The following is a 23,028-nucleotide window of genomic DNA, read 5'->3' as shown; positions in this document are numbered from 1 at the left end:
AACCTTTTTACTAAAGTTGAGGCAAACCTTGGAGTGCTGTTCGGAAGCCTGTGTATAAATTCATACGAATCGATATTTTAATGCTCCCTAGGGCCGGAGCAGATACGCGCCTTGAACATCTACTGCGATTTGGTTATTAATTGATGTTTGCACAGGTGTTGCCTCGGGCGAGTAGTTACCAACCTAAATAAACTGTGCCAAGAGTCTTTGACAAAATTATTATAGTCCTAAAGCGGCAGTAACATGAAATTATGGATTAACTGATCATCCCGACAGCACAATAATCGGCATAGCGCAGGTGTGTCAACCTGCTATTTTGTGTACACTAGTCAACATACTAAATTGGTTAGTTGTTAGTATTTCATATATTATCTGTCAATCTTATACTAACATATTTATTAAATGAATAACACATTTTCACGTAGTACCTGCTTCTTTACATTTTTTTTTAAATCAATACCTATCAATTTTGTATGTTATTATATTGAAAATATAACATTATATTTATCTACAAAAACCTTTCTTTACTATTTTTTTTTGTGATTTTACCGAGGCTTTGACTGCGACTCGCTGTCATATCGCATCTTCTCTTCTAGAAGGGGATCCGTCGATCAGGTCCTCACTCCTATTCTGTTATATAACTTTTCAATTTTGCCTAGCTCTTCCGTCTTACCCACCGCCAGGACACCCTTCAATTCGTCGACATTCTCATAGATATCCGCAATTCGCAGCCGTACTCTGTGAAATTCATATTTAGGGCATTGTAGTACTATATGTACAATATCGTCTAAAACATGACATTCAACGCAGAGTTGCGATTCGCTTCTTCTCATGAGGACATCAAATCTTTTGCCCATGGTGTGCCCTGTTCTTAGCCTCAGTATTAACTTAAGCTCATTCCTCGTCAAAGAAGACTCTACAAACCAGGGCACCTCTCGTGGTGATGGTAGGATAGACTTACTCCATTTCCCCTTTTCTAATGATGCCCTATGGTGAAAATCTATCCACATACCTTGGCACATTTTCTTTATAGCCTCATTCCAGTCCAGGTTTCTTTACTATTAGTATTATAGTCCGATATCAGCTTCAATAGGCATGGACACACTGAGAGTCTCGAAGTCCTTTTCTATTTCGTCTTACCACCGAAGTCGTGATTTCTAGGCGCGTCGCCATTCCTTCAGGTTTGTTAGAATTAAGCACTTCTACGCTGATATATTTTAATATTTTTCCCGGAATATTTATGAATTTTGCGACATCTAGCTCATCGCATACACTATAAAGCTACATTAAACCGACGCCGGCATACTCCATTTTCACAAGTAACTTTCTGAATTCTATTCTCTCAATTACCATCACTATCTAACAATCAGTGGAGAACAGGGTCCAAGTCTTCGTCTAACATGACAATATTGGTATCACGAGAGCTTTGCATAGCTATATCTTTATTTTTTCTTAATAATCATTTTGATTTTTTTAGTAAACCGTATAAGCTTTAATTAGCGATATTTTCCCTACATTTAATGTTATCGTGCATTTAATTACAGACATTTTCAAGTGTTTAGAAGCCCACCGTATCTATTTTATACATAAGATTGCTATCAGCCGCTATCGGTAGCTAGCGAGGGTAGTTTTAAATTTTTTTTATCGAAGTATTAGCACTATGTAATTATACAATATTATTGTTCCAATAAGTGCTATGTTTCAATAGCACATCTCATGCCTCTGTTAGATTTTAGAGTGAAATATACAGTTTTGGCTATTTAGATGGCTATAGTATTATAATTGTTACAATAGTGATAACACTTCGATACAAAAAAAATAAAACTACCCTCGATAGCAGTACTGCAATAGATGCGCTGGTACACAAATTTATTCATGTTCTCAAAACAGCTACTATTGAATGAATTTGGTTGCGTATTATAGTCTTGCATAGGCGTCTTCAAACGGTTAGTTTTTACTATATTCGCTTCCAGACTCATTTTACATGCTATTTCAACATGATGTATATTCAGGACCTTGAAGGTATCTACCATTGCTTGCTTGATTCTTATAAGTACGTCGATAACATCTGCCTAAACTAGTAGGTAGTTGCAAAGGTCTGTTAAAGATGATTTCAGAGGTACAAAGTTTTGAATGTGAATTGATTTCTTCATGGCCACATCGATTAAAGACAATTTTTTTTTTATTAAAGAAACAAACAGTTACCTACACATTGATTACAAAAATTTAATATAATAATGAAAAGTTATTGCAACCAGCAAAGTTTCCATATATACATTATAATATAGTTAAGCCTAACAAGATAGAGAGTAAGAATAATATAAATATAAAGAAATTACATGAGAAAAATAATAAATTATATACAAAAAAAGTAACATAAAATATATATATAATATATATATATATATATCTATTTATACAAAATTTTGGAGATAACGCGTTTAAATGAAACAGGTGTATTATTAAAAGGATCAACGGTGGAGAAATACATATTATAATTTAAACAAGAGCGCCGAATAAAAGAGTTTTGTGCATAATTAGAATCGCTACGACTGACATGGTACAAAGTTTGGTTTCGCGTAAATTTTGACGGACAATGGAAACCCACCCTTTCAAGTAGGTTTGGCGAGTCAACAAAACCATTGATAATTTTAAAAAGGAAATATTGATCAGATATAAAACGTCGACTTTCTAAAGATGGTACCATAAAAGTTGCAGTGGTTGAAGTGAACGCATCTCCCTGCCTTAGGTTTTTAATGGTATGGTAAGATAGTATGTAATATGCTTATTTATCACTAATTTTACAGAAACTGTAAAAAGTTTTCACATGATTATAATTTGCAATTTAAAAACACAATGAAAGAAATATTGCTAATTGTTCAAATATATATGTATTAAAAATATTTCGAGCCAAAAAATCTTATAGAATGTTTGAAAGGTCAACTGAAAGTTATATTAAATCTATTAAGTTTGTAATAGTTTATCTCAGACTCATTCAATCACTGCTGTAACTTTGGATCTGTAATAAAAACTATCCTAATTATATTAAATTAGTTATTAGTCCAAAGATATAAACTTTTCGTTTAGCTAGATTAACTAACATTCTTAGAATTTTAAATCACTGTCAATTAATGATTATCGATAAGCAGTGTTATGAATTCAATTACCGTTCGATAAAAATATTTTTCTAATCGGTATGTTTTTTACTGTGTTTCAGATCATATATAAGTGACTTCTGCCCTTTCAATTTTCATTTGACATAGTGATATTGATGAATCTAGATTCAACTTGTCTCTGGGTCCAAACATATATTAACAATAACGTATGAATTAACTATACCCGGAATTTTACCTGGCGACTCACGACTTCACTCGTCAGATACTAAATTACCACTCGTCTATCGCGGGGGCTAGTTTATATATTAAATAGATAATTAATATAACATTTATTACGCTCAGGTCAAGCAATCGACAAAATGTATTTGCGCAATAAATACAAAATTTCAACCGTTATTCTTTGGCACGTAATTTGAGACTTTTGTTCAGTGAAGACAGTAAAATTAATATTTGTTCAATGAAACAGTAATACTATTCGCAATGCTTATTTCAAACGCCAGTTCAAATGAAAATTAATTGCAAACTTGTTGAATTTCCATTGCATGCAGAATCTCAGCAAAATCATAAAATTGCATGAGAACAGTATTTCTTGGGTCTTCACAAAACAACTTATTTGTTCGTAAATGAGTTTAGTTTTCAGACATACAGACGGAATGCAAAAGCACTTGCTTTGCCAACAATGGATGTAATTAACGGAAAACTTCTACAATACTTAATATTCACCGTTGTAATTCGAGCAATAATTTTCTGAAACAAAATATAATAGTCAACTCTTATGCTACCTATTGTGAAGTAATGCAATATAATAATATTTAGTTATATTTATATTATAATACAGAACAAACAACTGGACTTCAATATTGATAAATGCAATAACTATTTTTTACAATATTAATTGCATGGCAGAGTTCTTTTGCGAATAAAATCTATAATTAATGATCTTGTACGGGGGTTCGGGAAGAATACATGTTGATTTTAAGTACAAATGGATTATAACCAATTCTCCTTAACCTCAAATGTCAAACTAATCTCCATTCCATATGCACCACTTTTGTGTAAAAATAGTAATTAATTTAATAATAATATAATTTTTGGTTAAGTTTGATGTTTTTTTTGTAGTTAATCTTGAAATTTTACCTACCATAAAGAATTTTACAGAACACAAACGAACAAAGTGATTGAAGTTTACTTTGCAATATAATGTTTCAAACATATGTTGCAAGTTTATTTTAGTGTTAAAAATCTCCATAAATAAATATTCACGACTAGGATATTGATTAACCTTTTGAATAGTGAACATCAATCACTATTTCAATTGTTTCGAACTATGGAGATCTGTACCATGTCAAATTTAATCCGGAAAGTTGATAGTTTTTTTTTTATAAAATGAACAAGGTTATATTGTAACAGAAAAATAGAAAACCGATATCAAATACTGATCGCAAAAAAGTAACCCGGTTGTTTTTGATGATCAGTCAACATAGTTTCAACAAGATGTGGCCCATTGTCTCTGAAGGTCAATAGATCTTTTACGAGTCAGTTTTGGAGAGAGAATAATTTTGAAAAAATTCAAGTTTGCTTACCATCACGTTCGCTTGATTTGAACATGAAAAATTTCTTATTTTAGCAATATAATACCATATAAACATGCAATAAACAGAAACTTAAAAACAATATCTAATAATTGATTTGTTAAAACAATCCAAAGGTATGGAAATTATCATCGAAAAGTAACGTTTGTGTAAAGTGAAAAATTAAGATCATCTTGACGTAACATCTAATTTAAAAAAAAATATATATTAAGTATAATATATTTTATTTAAAACTATTTATTTTAATTATTATTAATTTATGCAGTCAGTAAATCGAGAGCAACTTATAGGTTTCTGTATAATATTTCAAAGACTTATTCAAAGATAATAATGTTGAAAATATGTGGTAATTATACTTACTACTTGCTAAATAATAATTGGTGAGAATATTGTATATTTGGATATTCATAAAATCATATAACTCCTCTCAACAAAAAGAATTTAAATTCAATTCCCATTTCCCTTCCAATTACTTATCATAACTTATACATAATGTCTCAAATCTTTGTGCTTATTATTTTGTTAAAATACCTGCCTGTATTAGGTGTATAAAACCAGTCATTGTTGCTTAAACTTCTCCAGTATAAATAATGGCATGCTCTCGTTTACTGCATAACTAGCACACAATTGAAAAGAGAAAAAAAACACAAAATGGGAGAAAAAACATAAAAAACTCGACATTATGTTCGAGTCTGATAGATTTGCGAGGAAACTGAAACTAGCGTGTCTCATTCTGCCATATAATGCTTTGGAGTTAGTTGATTACAAGCAATGACGAACATTTTCGTTTTATTTTGATACCTTTCAATTAATTCGATTTTTAGACTATTTTTCACTCAATTTTTATATTGTTAGGCAGTAATATTAGTAATAATATTAGTACCTTAGTAAAATATACAACACAAGATAGTGATATATTTTAAAAACAGCGATGAGCAACTTTTTTTATGAAGGCCAAATTCAATATCAAAAACAATGTGGGGACCGCATGTATATATTATATTACATTACATCACCATATTTTTTGATCATAGTAGAATCATATGAACCTGAACAGAATATAGGTTGTATTAATAGATATTACGAGAAATAAATGTTAGACACTTTCATAACCTGTCAGGTTCATACGAGTGTTTTCACGCCAATCACACATTGAAAAATAACATGTGAATATTTCCAGATCCGGGATTTTTATCCAGAAGCCGACACGAAACCGCTCAGTCATCGTGGGCGTCTTATATATATTTTTTAAATTTATTAATACGAAATCTTCTACATCTAATATATAAAAAATAATATTTGTTTGTGGGTTTGTTTGTTTGTTTGTTCGTTTTGAATGCACTGCCATACCGTTCATCCGATTGCGATAAAACTTTGTCAACTTATTGCTTGCACTTTCGCGAAGAGTATAGGCTATACTAATATATAAAAATGAATGTCTGTCTGTCTGTATGTCTGTCTGTCTGTGTGTCTGTCCCGTATGCGTTCCTATACCATTCATCCGATTGCGATGAAATTTTGGTAAGTGGTTGTATGCACACCCATTAAGGTTTCTGAATTAGAAAAATCATCATCTTCTTCTTCTTCTTCATTCTATTTTCTTTTATTCATATGGTTCCTATACCATTCATCCGATTACGATGAAATTTTGGTAAGTGGTTGTATGCACACCCATGAAGGTTTCTGAATTAGAAAAATTATCATCTTCTTCTTCTTCTTCATTCTATCTTCTTTTATTCGTATTGTTCCTATACCATTCATTCAATTGCGATGAAATTTTCATCAGTTGTTGTGGTAACACCCGTAAAGGTTTCTGAATTAGTACAACCATCTTCTTCTTTTTCTTCATTCTATCTTCTTTTATTCGTATGGTCCCTATATCATTCATCCGATTGCGATGAAACTTTCGTCAGTGGTTGTGCCAACACCCGCAAAGGTTTCTGAATTTGTACAACCATCTTCTTCTTCTTCTTCATGATATCTTCTTTTATTCGTATGGTTCCTATATCATTCATCCGATTGCTATGAAACCTTCATAAGTTATTGTGGTAACACCCGTAAAGGTTTCTGAATTAGTACAACCATCTTCTTCTTCTTCTTCATTATATCTTCTTTTATTCGTATGGTCCCTATATCATTCATCCGATTGCGATGAAACTTTCATCAGTGGTTGTGCCAACACCCGCGAAGGTTTCTGAATTTGTACAAGCATCTTCTTCTTCTTCTTCATTATATCTTCTTTTATTCGTATGGTCCCTATATCATTCATCCGATTGCGATGAAACTTTCATCAGTGGTTGTGCCAACACCCGCGAAGGTTTCTGAATTTGTACAAGCATCTTCTTCTTCTTCTTCATTATATCTTCTTTTATTCGTATGGTTCCTATATCATCCATCCGATTGCGATGAAACCTTCATCAGTTGTTGTGGTAACACCCGTAAAGGTTTCTGAATTAGTACGACCATCTTCTTCTTCTATTAATTGTATGAGTTCCTATTCCATTCATCCGATTGCAATAAAACTTTCTTCAGTAATTGTGCCAACACCCGCGAAGGTTTCTGAATTAGTACAATCGTCTTCTTCTTCTTCTATTCGTATGTGTTCCTATACCATTCATCCGATTGCAATGAAATTTTGATCAAGTGTTGTGCTCACGCCCGCAAAGGTTTCTAAATTGAGACAACCATTTCTTCTTCTTTTTCATCTATTCTATCTTCTTCTATTCATATGCGTTCTTATACCATTCATCTGATTGCGATGAAATTTTTGTAAGTTGTGCGCACACCTGCAAAGGTTTCTAAATTAGTATTATATAAAATACAAAGTTTGTTCCATCCAATTTTGGTTTGTTACTGCATATTAATAACATTAATAACGTTTGCATATTTTGGATTCGATTTTAATTTAGTGTTCTTTTGTTTGACCTTTACTCCTATTAGAATTATTTTCATATTGATATATTGTATTACACAGATATTTTAATATTAAAAAAATAATTACCTCTTATTATTTTTTAAATATCTAAGATAAATATAACCACGAAGCGACCCTGTGCGAAGCCGGGTACTTCAGCTAGTATTATTATAAAAATGATCCTCTATGGGGTGCAGAAAATCATTATGAGTGCTTTGTTTTTTGAAGGTTTGTTAATCATGAAGTTGGAACATGCCATACGTAAATTATCAAATAAGTACTCATTAAACTAATAAATTATTTACATAATATTATGATAATCGTAATGCTTTGTAAACATTTGTCTTAATTTTTAATTTATTCTCCAAAATATATACTTTTATGAAAGCGTTCTGAAAGCACAAAAAAGACTTTCGATACATAAAGCTCTTATATTTGTCATTTGGTTATTTTCATTTAATCGATAAATAATACTGCCCTCTCAAATCAATAGTATTAACTAACATTTTGGTAAAAATGCGGTTAAAGTTAGTTGGTTGGCTGTTTGTTTTATATAGTTTTACAATAATATATTTTCAGTAGTTTTAAAAAGCTTTTTTGTATTTCGAAAGAAATTGGTTTTTATCACAACAATTTTATGTTAATTATATTTATTGGTATATTTTATTTTAATATTTTGGTATATAATATTTATTAATCGAATTGCAGAAATGGAAGTAAGTCGACAACTTTAGAGCTATTTACCAATAAAAAATATTGTATACACTGGATTCCACTAGATTGGGACACATTTGGGACTAGGGCAATTGACAAAATGCATGAAGTACTATAAGTACACAGTCTTCATTTTCACCGTAACATGGTATATTGTTATCTATTTTTGAAAATTATTGACCATTAACCAATCTGTAACGTGTCCTCATTTTGCTCATTGCACAATAATATAGACTGGTTTTACCAGCATTGTTAATGAACATGTAAATTTTCTACTATTCAGCATATTTACTGTCCCAATAAGTACATTATTATTTTTATTTCCGTTTCTTTAGATTTGTCCCATTTTATCCTAAATAAGGAACTGTCTCAATGAACCGGTGGCTTAATTAAGCGGAATCGTCTGTACTATAAATATTGATTAAATTTAGCTCAGTAACTGATTTTACCATGATGATACGTAGCAACTTATATTTTAATGTGTAGGTATGATAATATCATTGTAATTTTAGAGATTTTTAAACAATATAAATCATGGATTATATTTGGAGTTATTTTAGTTTAATATTTTATTTCAGCGCTTCTGAAAATACCTACTAAAAGTAAGAAACTTGGGAAAATGAAAACAACAATAGAAATTACTTTTCTCATTCGCACAACGCCACATTTCTTTATAACGCCAGAAATGGATTTTATACACCCTCTCTTAAGGAAAAAAAACTTTTGTAGTTTGTTTCGTTTGGTTTTGTGTTAGTGGTAATTTTAAGGTCATGTTAAAATATTTTTCTTACCAGAGTTCGACTAAATTATATTCATTTAGGTTTTTATTTTAGATAACTTCTGAAACAAAAATTGAATCTACTAAAATTGTAAAGTTTCAGAATAGATTAACTATATGGTACCCTATAGACTATATCATAATTAAAACCTAATTTAGATATATTTTTATTATTTGCTAGTAATCCAAATAAGAGTAGTTAAACGCCTTGGGTTTTTTAGATGAATGGTATCAGAATCATTGCTAATGATACGTGTGATGAAAGTGTACAGGATTGGTATTTTAAAGAAAATGATCACTCTTTTTGGATTCTGTTACTTAACACAATCGCTGCGTAACTTTTAATTACTTTTTAATTACCGTATTTAAATAACATGTTAATTGGATCGATCGGCCGCTTAACGGGGACACGGCAGCCGTGTCATCCGCGTCGAATGAGTTAAAGAGAGAATAATGATAGAACAATATTACGTATAAACTCTATCTGAGAGTAAATAAATATGAATACAATTATTAATAACTTACAGTGGCACACGTGTGAATATTGGACTTTTATTCAAAATCATGCAAACACTCCTTTAATATTTCTAAATATGGGATACAATACATTTACATTTGAAATGGCAATTATAGACACTAAATTATTATAATAAAGTTATTTAAATAATAATTATATAGCTACATATTATTAATTTGAACTCTAACGACTTTATATTTTATATACGATAACGTAGCTTTGCTGTTGTTTACTTATTATACTTTACTCTAAGTAATCCGGAAACCTGTATCTGGAAAGTTTTCCCTGACCACCTTGTTAAAACTTTACTTCTTAGTGACTGCAGTAGCATTGCTGTCCTGATTGGCATTCCTTCATTTGATCGGAAAATAGATATGCGATGTATCTACGATGCTCCTAAGAAGTAAGGTGGTAGCGGCGACTTCCGCCTCCTTACTCGAATGGGGAAAAGGTATAAATGAGGGTGAAGTTTTATTGGACTAAGTGGGATACTTTGTTAAAGGGGAGGTAAAAAATATTATGTAGCTTTTCTTTTCAAAATATTATGTAGCAAATGAATATGATCACTATGTTAGTTAAATCTTGACTGGTTATGAAGACCTTATTGACAAAATCTTCGGTATTCCACTTGATCAGCAGTAAATGTTCTAATATACAGAAAGAAAATAGTTATTTTACTCATCATAGCAAGAATACGGCCATTCGAGTCGTCCAACTTCATCACCACATAAGCCAATTTTAAAGCTTTACGGGATCACACTGGCAGCGTGAAGATCTCTTCACGATATTGAGCAGTTTTGTCTTATTTTTTTTAAACTTGTTTTTCCGTACTCTTCCATATACTCAGTCGAGGATGACAAATCCCAAAATATATTCCCAATTTCAAACGTCTCACTGACACTGGCTTAGAGATACTATCAATTAAGATAAGGTTGTGACCGAATTTTTGTAGTTATGTATTATATAACTTTATCCACACAATTTTCTTATACTACTATTTTTAAAACATACTAAATCACAAAATCACAAAATAAAACCGTTTAAAAGTTTTTAAATGCTTTACCTAACGTGCTTTAGTAAAAACCTAAAACGCCTTAGGGATACTTTCCGTCCGTTAACCGTGATTTTCAGATATTATTCAGTGGCTCAACAAAGTAGTACGCCTCTGCAAAATGAATTAACTAATATTTACATTAGCGTTTCATGTTTATAATAATGTAGAAATTCATTCATCACTGACTATAATAATAATATTGTTAACAAAAACAATCTGATTTAATTGTCCGTTCAGGATTTTAAAGTAACTAAAATTGAGACAAACAGAATAATTACAAGATAAAAAGAACTTTTTATATACAACGTTTTTTAATTTTCTGTTGAATCATATAAACTTGACTTGACTAGCTTAAACGATCAAAAAAAATGTACTTGATAGAAATAATACTGAAATGTCATATTGATTTCCATAATAACGCAAGTATATATTAATATTAATAATTTAGTTGCTAGGACCCACTTAGCAACCAATAATAGTTTTACTTTTTACGGATTTCTTCCGAAATAACTTTTTATAGAAAACCGAATTAATTGAAAATGAATTCAATTCTACTTAGAGATGGCTAAAAGTAAAAAAAAATGCATTGGCATCGTGTTCTGATATATTCTAAAAGTTTCAAATGTCTAGCTAGTCGGGAAGTTAGTTAAAAATCGATTGCAAGATTTGTACCGGACAAACAACTACCGGACAAATAAGAATACGAGCTAAGAAAAACGTTGTAATAATAATAATAAAAATAATAAAAATAGTAGGTATTTGAAGGCATTTGTTTCAAAGTCAGATTTATACAGTTCAATTGTTTTTATTGATTCGTTTTATTAATATTTAGATATTGAATTATTAAATATAAAATTGTGATTCTTCCTATAGTATTTTTTGAGATATTTGACATTGTAACTTCCATTTATTTTCCTGGGGCTGAGCAGTAGAAGGCGGTAACTCACAAAAGAAATTGTTCAAGGCAGCAGTTTTAAGCATTTGAAAGGTGAAATATAATAAATGAGAGAGACAGTGATGTTTTTTTTTTATTTCAGTATAAAAACATAATGTTCTTAATTTTTTTGAAGTTATACTTCTTTAGGCGCGTTTAGAAAATCAGATCAGAGTGTATTTTTGGCATATGACGTGTAACACATAATTAATTTTTTCATACAAAAATAAACGCACTCGATTTGATTTGAACCACCGATTGTTCGGTTATCAGCCGAATGCACTACCATTACGCCACAGTATGATACTGCAATCATGACGATTATACAGTATAATATTAAAGTTTAGAATTGTTCCGTTTCCTAGACAGCAAATTTATTATTGTCGGCCATTTGCAATTCCTTACGTAAACAAACTATTAAACGTCATAGTGGCAGTAGTTATTTTAAAAATAAAAACAACGATAAATAATTATATAATTAAGTAATATAAGTGAAAGTGTATAGAATTAAATCAACGGTGTTCCAATAAGCGGTCCTTTTTCTTGAGTGTGTAATTTAACAAGATAATTAAGAGCTAGTCGAAGAATCTAGGTTATCACAAGTTTTGTTTATGTTTTGTTACACCAAAGAAGTATAACTTCTAACGCGCGTACATAAGTACACGCACCGATTTTTTTTAAATGTTACATATAAAAATATGTGTATCTTTCTACATAAAATAGCTTTAAATGTGAAATAAGAAGTGGACTTAATTCACTCTGCTACTGAGATTTTACATGATCAAAATGAATTTGCACTACTTCATTCCCCTAATGGCTGATTGAAATAATGAATGAAGGCAATGTCATTTCATAATTTAATCAAGATCGCGATCAAAAATGCGATTATCTTTTTTAATTAATATTTTGTATCATAAGATCAGCTGTTGATAAATCGACAATCGAAGTACTTCAATATTATCAGTTGACATACTATTAATTTCTTGGTCTTGCAATATCTCTTGAGATTCATTACGTTTAGTATGAAAATACTCGGAAATATCAACGATTACCCCAGGACTGCTATTATTTATAATCCACTAGGGTCTGTAGTTTCAAGAATTCAGTACAAAAATATTTCCAGCCAAATAAAAACTTTAAAGGCACAATGAAGTAAGTTCAACATTTTCCATAATCGTCACATTTTAGAAGCATAATGCGTAATGTCACTCTGCTGCATTATACTTCTACAGTGTTGAGGACTTGCCGCATAAATTTATGATTTATGTTTAAAAGTATAATATTTTTGGACTTGTTGTAATCTGCTTCCCGTAGATATTAGTCTCATTTAAAAATTGGTATCGAAAAATCATTTTCGAAAAAAGTTGACTTACTACCATCTGCTTCTCAGCCCCAGATTTATTATGGTTGATTTTAATAAAAAAAATAGTAACTCAAACCCCACAACCTCCTATTAAAATATTTTGTGTTTCAAGAAAATTTAATTTCATCTAAAATCATCAAATAAACATAATATTTATATCTTACAAACATTGGAAAGACCAACTAAATAATTAAAACAAGATCGTGGAAGGAGTTGATTTCGATGGCTAAACATGAGCATCATTACAAGGTTTTGTGTATTAAAAACAAAATGAAAGATTTTGAACATTTTGAAATATTTTGAAAAATATAACTACTAAAAGTAACCTAAATCAAAGTAATTTAATTTAGATATATTATCTTACAAAACTCAAAAAAATAACACAAAATATGTCATAATAATAACACCTGGTATAAATCGGTGTTTCTAGTGTTCCAACTTTTAGTTGGTTTATGAAAATAGCTTCTTCTGATAAAAACATGCTAAAATGCGATTAATGCTGACACAAAATTATAAACAAAATGTTAAAGTAACCGTCAAATAAACAATTTTAAAATGGCTACTATTCGTAAAGAAACATCTAAACTGAATGTGTGCTAACATACAAACAACCATTGGCGAAAAAATATGCGATGTTTATGCATATACCAGTGAAATTGAAGGATGAATTTTATAATTTGTCCTTTTTTAACGCTCATTTTTTAATTTACTACATACTTTAAAAAATTGATAAGAAATAAATGACAATAGCGAGGTTTTTAGGAAGAAAAAACTATATAACAACGCCCTGAAATATAGGTTGTAACTTATACTATAGAACGTATGGTCACCATACGATTTTTTATGATTACTATCTTTATTATATTAATATTGCAAGTTTAATAAATTTGTATAACAATCATATTAGCGATAAATAAAGGTAGGTACTTAGATCATAGTTTTTGTGATTAAATTTAAAATATTCATAATATTTATACTATCGACCGAAGGTACTTGACAGAATTATGTATGTGTATGTAGGCATGTATACGTATGTATATATAGGTACATTAAGTGGGTTTATTTGCGGATTTGTTATATTTAAAAAAATAATATTAAAAAAATTGGTATTATCTAAGAATATTTGAATATTAATTGTTTAACTAATAACTTTTAAAGACTGATATCATAGATATATCTCATTAGAACTCCATTAATTCTTAATACGCTACCATTGTTCCCAGAATAGACGATTTTACACATCTTGAGTGTAGTATTTTTAATGTTTATTATTGCTAATGATCTATTATTAGGTTTTGACGATATGCTAATCAAGTGTCAATTTCAACTATTCATAATTTATTTGTTATATATTTTTTTATTGTGATTTTTTACTTAATAGGTAGGTGATAAAATTTTTACCTACTTTATTGTATTGATTTGTTATACAAGTTAGAGTTAATTGTATTCGTTGTCAGTGTATATTTGTCTTGTGGTGAGTATACATAGCGCATGAATATGCCGAAAGGCGAAACCCGGGTCGCAAAAAACAACTCAAATGGAATAGTACAAAACTTAAATCCATTAGAAATTAAAATATTCATTGAGAAATTTTACAAATTTTCAACTACCGCGTCTATAAGTCTTCAGCCGATCAAATTGTAAGTCGGCTCGGATCAACAAGATCTTAGGCAATCGCTTTTTTCTCTAGAGATCGAACGCCATAAAGCGCCGTATCGTAAATTGGGAGGAATCCAACCGGCGATACCATCAAAACTTTAACAGAATCCAATTTACATGTCGAGCGTTGCTTTCACAAAACTTTGCCCCGTAAAGCTGTACTTAACGATTGCTATTTTTATAACAGTTTTTTTTTTTGATAGATTGAACATGTAGGTCAAAAGATTTTTTATAACCAAATCACTTCTTGTCTAACTCATTGTAAGTGGGATGTATTAAATTTGAGTTCATATCGTCACCTCAATACTACAATTAGATAACTTGATTTTCACTGTTTTTGAGATACATTTCCTTCTCTACAAAATGATAAAACTAGGTAACTCAGAAGTTAATGGGAACTGTAATAATTTTGTGTGTGAAAATATTAGATGACTTTAAAACCATAAATGTATTAAATAAATAAAATAATATACTATCTTCAATATTTTTTCATACAATTGAACTTTATTTAATTGTTCCCAATTAGACAAGCACAATTTTCCATTTTAATTTTAAATATAATTATAGCTTAGATTTACCTCTCTAGTAAACTCATGATTCTGTATTTTTTAATCGTCATAAATACTATAAAGCTGACCTAACATCGATAAGCACTAATAAATATATTTTTATTTATGACTGTTATCTGAATTTTACATTTAGATACATATTAATACTATCGATTGAAGATACTTAATGAAATTTGAATTTAAATTCTAATGGATTTAAGTTTTGTACTATTCCATTGGAGAGTCAATTGACTGGATGAGACTCATTTGAGACTCAAATGGAATAGTAAAAAACTTAAATTCATTACAATTAGATTCATGTTAAATATACTAGTTTTTTAAAACTTTAAACCCGTAAAACATTCGCTGCGGACCTTTTAATAAATATTTAATTACCATATTTAAATAGCATGCTAGTTATATCTAATGGGCAATGCACCACTTGCGTTGGACGCAGTGAATGGGTTTTAAGAAAGATAAATGTATAATCAATGAGTAGGTATTTCTTAATACAGCAAAATTTAATAAAATTAACTTTCACTATAATATGACAGTGACAATAATTAAAAGTAATTATTAGCATCAATATTAATATTATGATGTGTGGTTAAATTTTATTTTAAGTGTAAAAAAATAATTTATTTGTAATAAGTAGGTCTCCTAAATGTTGATCAACTATTGTGGTGCGACACAATAGCGACCTAAGAATAGCCACTTTCCCGACGCATGTGTGACAAAAAGTATTTCTCAGTGTACCTACGCCCTGTATAGGTACTATAAAAAGAGGAGGGGGAAGAATAGGGGAAATGAAAACCGAAAGCCGAAGAATCGAAAGTCTTTTATATGCAGACAAAAGCTCCGAGATGCGAACTGGTAACGAAACCTTGCGATGCCGACTCAAGTGTGAAAGACGCTTGTGGAAGCATATAGAGATATATTGTAGGTAATACGTATAATATATTCCGATAAATAAACTTCTAATACCATACGTAAAAAAGAAAATCGTGGCATTAACTGCTCAAGACTTTATTTAATGCGCTTTCAGGTATCAATGTTATTATTTCTTCTGACGTCATTTATCAATTATTGGCGATCAAATGACAATACAGATTCCATTCGTAGTCTCGTCGTATAAGATGCTCTACGCCTTGGACATTGAGGTATTTACAGAGGTTGCATAGCCAAAAGAAGCACTTATTGCTTGCCCATTCGCTACCTTTAAAAAGATAATTTATTACAAACCAGGCTTTATTACAACGGTTTTATTAGGTCGTATTCTTATTTGTCCGGTGTTTGTTTATCCAGTACAAATCTTGCAATTGATTTTTAACTAACTTCCTGACTAGCTAGACATTTGAAACTTTTAGAACATATCAAAACACGATGACAATGCATTTTTTAAATACTTTTAGCCATCTTTAAGTAGAATTGAAATCATTTTCAGTTAATTCTGTTTTGTATGAAAAGTTATTTCAGAAGAAATCCGTAATCCATTCCACTTTTATTGGTTGCAAGGGGTCTGAGGTCCTAGCAACAAAATTATTAATATATACGTGCGTCACTATGGAAATCAATATGACATGTCAAAATGACATTTCAGTATTAATTCTATCAAGTACATTTTTTTTAATCGTTTAAGCTAGTCAAGTCAAGTTTATATGATTCAACAGAATTTAAAAAGTTCTTTTTATCTTGTACTTATTTTTGTATAATCTGGCTCAAAGAGATAGTTACTCACATATTATTTATATGTTGCGTTTGTGGTGAGGATATTAGGAATTTTCTCTATTACAGTTTTGGGTGAAATCTTTGGCAAGTTATGCTCTTCCATTAATCATGTTCCTCCATTAACCACCATCCGCCACCTACTTTATATATTCTCGTGCAGTATATCGATACCATAGTTCAATATGAAAACAACTCAAAATTTTAAGGTTTTGAGTTAATAATGCCATTTGATGTAGAAAGGTTTTTTTAATTCAATAAAAAAATCAAAAACTTCTTCAACAGATCATTAAATCGAATAACCCTTTCAATAATTAATTATTAATTCAATTATAAACGGGAATGTCTGGATTGATTATTTGTTAAATTTTAAAATTCCATTGTGCACTGCTAATTTCATTTGAATTACATAAAAAATTAACACATTTACTTCAAAAAACAAGGCTTTAACATTGAAATGAGAATTAGTGCAAAATTTTTAAATGCTATTAGGTATCTAAGAACAAGGTTTGTTGCGTCGTTTTCCTATAGAACTAATGTATCGATATATTGAAGGAAATTTTATTATCTTATATTTTAAAACATACCGAAAAAGTATCCGGTTTTTCTGAATTTGATGGATACTATAAGTTTTTTTTTAGAATATTGGCTAATCTTTAAACCCTCACTTCAGTGACGTGATGGGCTGAGGAAATGATTATCGTATGCCGATAAAGCTAAATCTCAAAAGCTTCCAATCTACTGAAGGTATCACGAAACACAAGTAGAATCTTACAGTTTTTTTTAGATATTCAAAGCTTGATTAAGATCGAGCCAGGTACGGGGTTCATATTATGATGGTCATTTTTAAAAATCGTTCCTTTACCGTCTAGGCTTTGGCCATTGATTATTTTGTAAAAACTATTTACTCCATCATTATTTAATAGAAAATAATACCAATTAAACGAAAATCAATTAAAATATATTATAATATCATGTAATAGCATCATGGAATATTATTTCATGTTAATTTAACAGGACAATTAATAAAATCTTCTTTTAAAAAACAGAACTTCAGCAAGTAGGTAATAATTTATGTTTTTTTATATAAATTTTGATGCACCTTATGAATAAGACTCCAAAAGTGCCTGCACATGCCTTGAGACCAGTCGAAAATCTAAATTTTCAAAATGAGATGTCCGGACGGAAGATATTAGATGTCCTAACTGAAGCAAATTTGGAAAGAAGCGGAACTGGTTCGTTAAGGATGTAGAAAGTTCATGAACGAGACTACCCAAGAGTTGTAGCACCAGAAATTAAATTTATGAACAAGTCATCATATTTTTACCATTATTTATCCGTATTAATGTAATATTGTGTTAAAAGAATAACGGATACTAATGTCGTTTGTTAATTTTACTTATGAAATATTAGAATATCGTTAGATGTCACTGTCAGATGTCTTGTTATAAAATATTCATAAACCAAAACAAAACATTTACTAGTTTTATATAAACGAATCAATATTAGTAAGTAACTAGATTGTATAACATAGACAGCAATAACTCTCACGTAGATGACATAATTCACGTTTAAGGTCACACGTCGCTAAGGCCAAATGTTCATCAAACCTCTCACGAGCGCTCGCAGATCAATGCCGTGTTTATTTTATTTCCTCTTCCCTAGAAAAAAATAATGTTCGGCGCTTCCCAGCTGAACTCTCGGCGTTTTTCTTTCACGCGTGAATGCGTTCGGCAGGCGTTTGCGGCGTCGCGACGCACGTGCCTGGAGATCGAAGCGCCGGAAGTGTGTGAATTTTTTGGCGCGCTGATTCCGTCGACACCTTCCGCTAGAACACGATTGCTTACACCGCAGGCTGTGCACGCAAATATTTATTTGCAGCAAGGGCTGGCTGTGTTTTATACATGTGTTTATTGTTCGTCCACTTTTTTATATTTAAAACCTAACTGAACGTGACCACGACAAAGCATTTCTTTTACATGCATTACTATCTCTTTCTATACTAATTTTGGGGACTTTATATAAATTCAGACTATGCATAAAATGTCGAAATTAAGTAATTTGATTTTCTGTTTTTTTTTCATTATTTTCATTTTAAAATATTTATTTATAAACGTCGCATGCACATATAAAAGATAAAGAATACAACAGTAAAACTAAGTACATAGAATAATATTCTTCGTTTTACCCTATCCGATCCTAAAAGGATCATATGGGCCTCCACAGAATGGGGGGGGGGCTTGAAAGAATAGAATATTAAATATACAATATTACAGTGAAGTACAATAATTTATACAACTGCATATTTATAATTGAATATTAAATAAAAAACGAAAAAGTGCAATAACATGAAATTAGCCTATCAGATTATGAAAACAGGTTGAGTTGATATGCCTGAATGGACATATTATTGAACACGTTAATAGAATAACTATTTAAAAGAAAATAAATCCTTGGTGTTGAAGAATAAATTATAGAAGTTGATTTTAAAAGAAATCAATAGGTAGGTCGCATTTTTTTGTCTCTCTAGATAGGGGAACCGGATCATATAAAATAATTTGGGTAAGTTGAAAATTGAATTTACGGCTTTAAACATAATCAAAATGTCAGCTATTTGACGCATTGATGTAACGTGAACAGATTAGTTACCTCTAATAAATTATTGTATATTATTATTATAATAGATTCAAGTTTAAAGTTAATAAAATGTTGAAATTTACGTTGACATATTTGAATGTGAACTTTCTAATTTTTCATGTAGCACCAATTCTTAAACATGTCCACCCTAATACAGACAGTAGACAGATACCTAATATATTAATAAAGTTCAATGTTTCATAATATTGACTATTTGAAGCATTATATAATATAAAATCGTGTCTGTTACATAACATTCTTTTAATCCATAAAATATGTAAAGGTTAACTCAACCCTACAAGTGACGCATTATTGTCTATGCTCATTTATATAGCATATAGACAATAATACGAAGAGAGAAATGGCAGTCAATAAATCAGTTGCATTTCGGCCCTTCAATAGTATAGTCCATTTACGCGCGCTGCTCCGCGTAACATTAAACTTAAATCAATCATTATGTAAACATTCAAATTCAACATAAAAACTAATGTAACAGTCCTGTATTAGTGCCGGGTGTATCCAAACTTTATATCTACAATATAAACACAAGAAAATTAAACCACTGTGTATCATTCCTCACTATCCGAATTAATCCATATCACGCACACTCAACGCAGCCTTCCAGAACAGATATTATTAAGATCGGGGCTACGTCAGCATCTCGAGATAACCCCCGATAATTATTGTATTTTTGTATTAGTATACAATTATTGTAGTATTATTCACATTTAAATTGTATTTCCTGATATTTCGAATCTAGAGTAAATATTTATTTTTTGATAAATTTTATGTTTTTTTTTTTGTTCGCTCCATCCTCATTTTTTTGTCCGTGTGCGATTTTTTCTATTTATCCCTCTTTTTTATAAATCGCCTACCTACTAAGAATATGCAATTTGTTTATCTCCCTTCCACGCAATTGTCACTACCGAAAAATAGAAAGAGGGTTGAAAAATCACGTATTCTGATACATATCTTCAAAAACGTATCATCGAACGTATATAATATCGAATAATACCCCATATTAAACAAGCAATCAAAGATTTGTATTATAACTTTGAAATGGAATTTTTACTTTTATAAATTAAATCTGATGAAATGTTAACTTATGCTTATAAATAATCTAAGGGTATCTTTTTAAAAAGTTGTCCTACCTCTAGAAGATTTTTAGTATGCTACTACAACCTTTATTACTCAGAATCTAAATTTTGAATTTTCTCGCCACTAAAATATGTATGTCCATACTTAGTGCTTTCTGAGAAATAGATAATTTCTTTCTTGGAATGTTTTACCAAACACTAAGCATAGCATTATTCGTTATTAGATTGGATAATTTTATTTAGTTATGGTCCCGATATTAAAGCTCGATTTGATATAAATAAAAATGATTTCAAGTTATACACATTCATATATTTATAAAAATCGATGTTTTTTTAAAATAGATATAAAAAATATTTAAACTATGAATTAGTTGATAAATGAAGCTTATAAAAATTAATTAACTTAATTTTAATAATAATCATGACCATAAAATAAATATGTAAATAATAAGATGGTGTCAGTTGTCAACAAATTCACATTTTTTTTACAATTTATTGTAAGTTTATCTTTCACATAAAATAAAAAAATATACTTTTTTTCAATGTTTTTAGATTTTTATTTATCAATTAACAAGCTGAAGTACCCGGCTTTGCACAGTGTCGCTTCATGGATACATTTATCTTAGGTATTTCAAAAATTATAATAAGTAATTATCTTTTTAATACTAAAATATCTGTGTAATACAATATGGTAATATGAAAATAATTCTAATAGGAGTAAAGGTCAAACAAAAGAACACTAAATTATAATCGAATCCAAAATATGCAAACGTTATTAATAGTATTAATATGTAGTAATAAAATTCAAAATTGGATGAAATAAACAACAAACTTTGTATTTTATATACTACTGATTTCGAAACCTTTTCGGGTGTGCGCACAACAACTGACGAAAGTTTCATCGCATTCGGATGAATGGTATAGGAACCATACGAATAAAATAAGATATAATGAAGAAGAAGATGATTGTACTAATTCAAAAACCTTCGCGAGTATTGACACAGCAACTGATGAAAATTTCATTGCAATCGGATTAATGGTATAGGAACCATACGAACAAAAGAAGAAGGTGATTTTACTAATTCAAAAACCTTTGCGGGTGTGCACACAACAACTCACCAAAGTTTCATCGTTATCGGATTAATGGTATAGAAACGCATACGGGACAGACAGACAGACAGGCAGATATTTATTTTTATATATAAGACCTACTATAAGTTACATGCCTATAACCTTGTAGCGCAAAGCGCAAGTGTAAGCAATAAGTTGACAAAGTTTTATCGCAATCAGATGAACGGTATGGCAGCGCATAAAATACGAACAAATAAACAAATATTGATTTTTATATATTAGATACAGTTGAAATTACTTGATTTTTTATTTTTATAATCAAATGAAAACACTGATAATGTCCCTTTGAAGAGGACGAAACTGGTACAAAATTTAATTAATAAAGTGAAATAAGTACTATACATCGTGTTTTATTTAATTAAACAAATAATTAATCACATAATACAATACAGTTCCACCTCTGGTAAGTACCGACATCACCTTAATTATCATGAAATGAATGTAATCTTTAAATCTTCAATTCGAATATCAAAAATATTTTTTTAAATACTTATGAAAACGTGTGGTTGGAAGAACGGAAAGAATATGCAAGATTTGCAATCAAATAATTGATGTTATATTTCAAAATAATTAAAACATAAACAGATCTTTCAATTACATTTACTACCCTCTACTTATCCATGCCATATACCGTGGCATAATTAATATTATTAACCTCTAGAGTGTCGTTGGACCTAGTTCGGTCACGTGCTGCGGATGCCAGAAGAGAACCTCAGCCAGACTTGGCTGTTCTTCAAACCAATTGGATTCCGGCGACCTGCAAGGCCACAAAATATTATTTAAATAGTATATATGGCATGGCTACGGGATGCTGTTATGACCTGGAACGATGCAAGAAGGTATCGAAGGAAATATGACTAGCGACCGTGATTTAGTTTCAAAATCGATTCTTTTTTTTTTTTAATATTTTTCTTTATTCTGATTTTGTGAGTATTTTTCCGTTATGTGTCCTTATATTTGTAAAATATCAAATACAACTCCGTTTGTTAGTTAAATATAATAAAGCCTGAGAATTCATAGTCGTTTATATCCATCAACCGCATTGTTTTATTATTTTACAATGAACTCCACAAATAATATTTATTTTTATTAATTTTAATAACGTTAGGGAAATTGTAATTCGCTGTTCACTTTTTCCAATTGTTTGCAATAAAAACACTTTATTTTAATCCGAAATGTGCTTGAAGGTTTTTGCGATTGTCTTAAAATGGTAGAATATGGAGGTTATCTGCTTTGAAACTAATGCCCT

The sequence above is a fragment of the Rhyacophila brunnea genome, unplaced genomic scaffold, assembly GCF_057557595.1.
Source record: "Rhyacophila brunnea isolate RB1 unplaced genomic scaffold, BYU_Rbru_1.0 scaffold_2, whole genome shotgun sequence".
NCBI lineage: Eukaryota > Metazoa > Arthropoda > Insecta > Trichoptera > Rhyacophilidae > Rhyacophila > Rhyacophila brunnea.
This window is presented reverse-complemented; position numbering follows the sequence as displayed.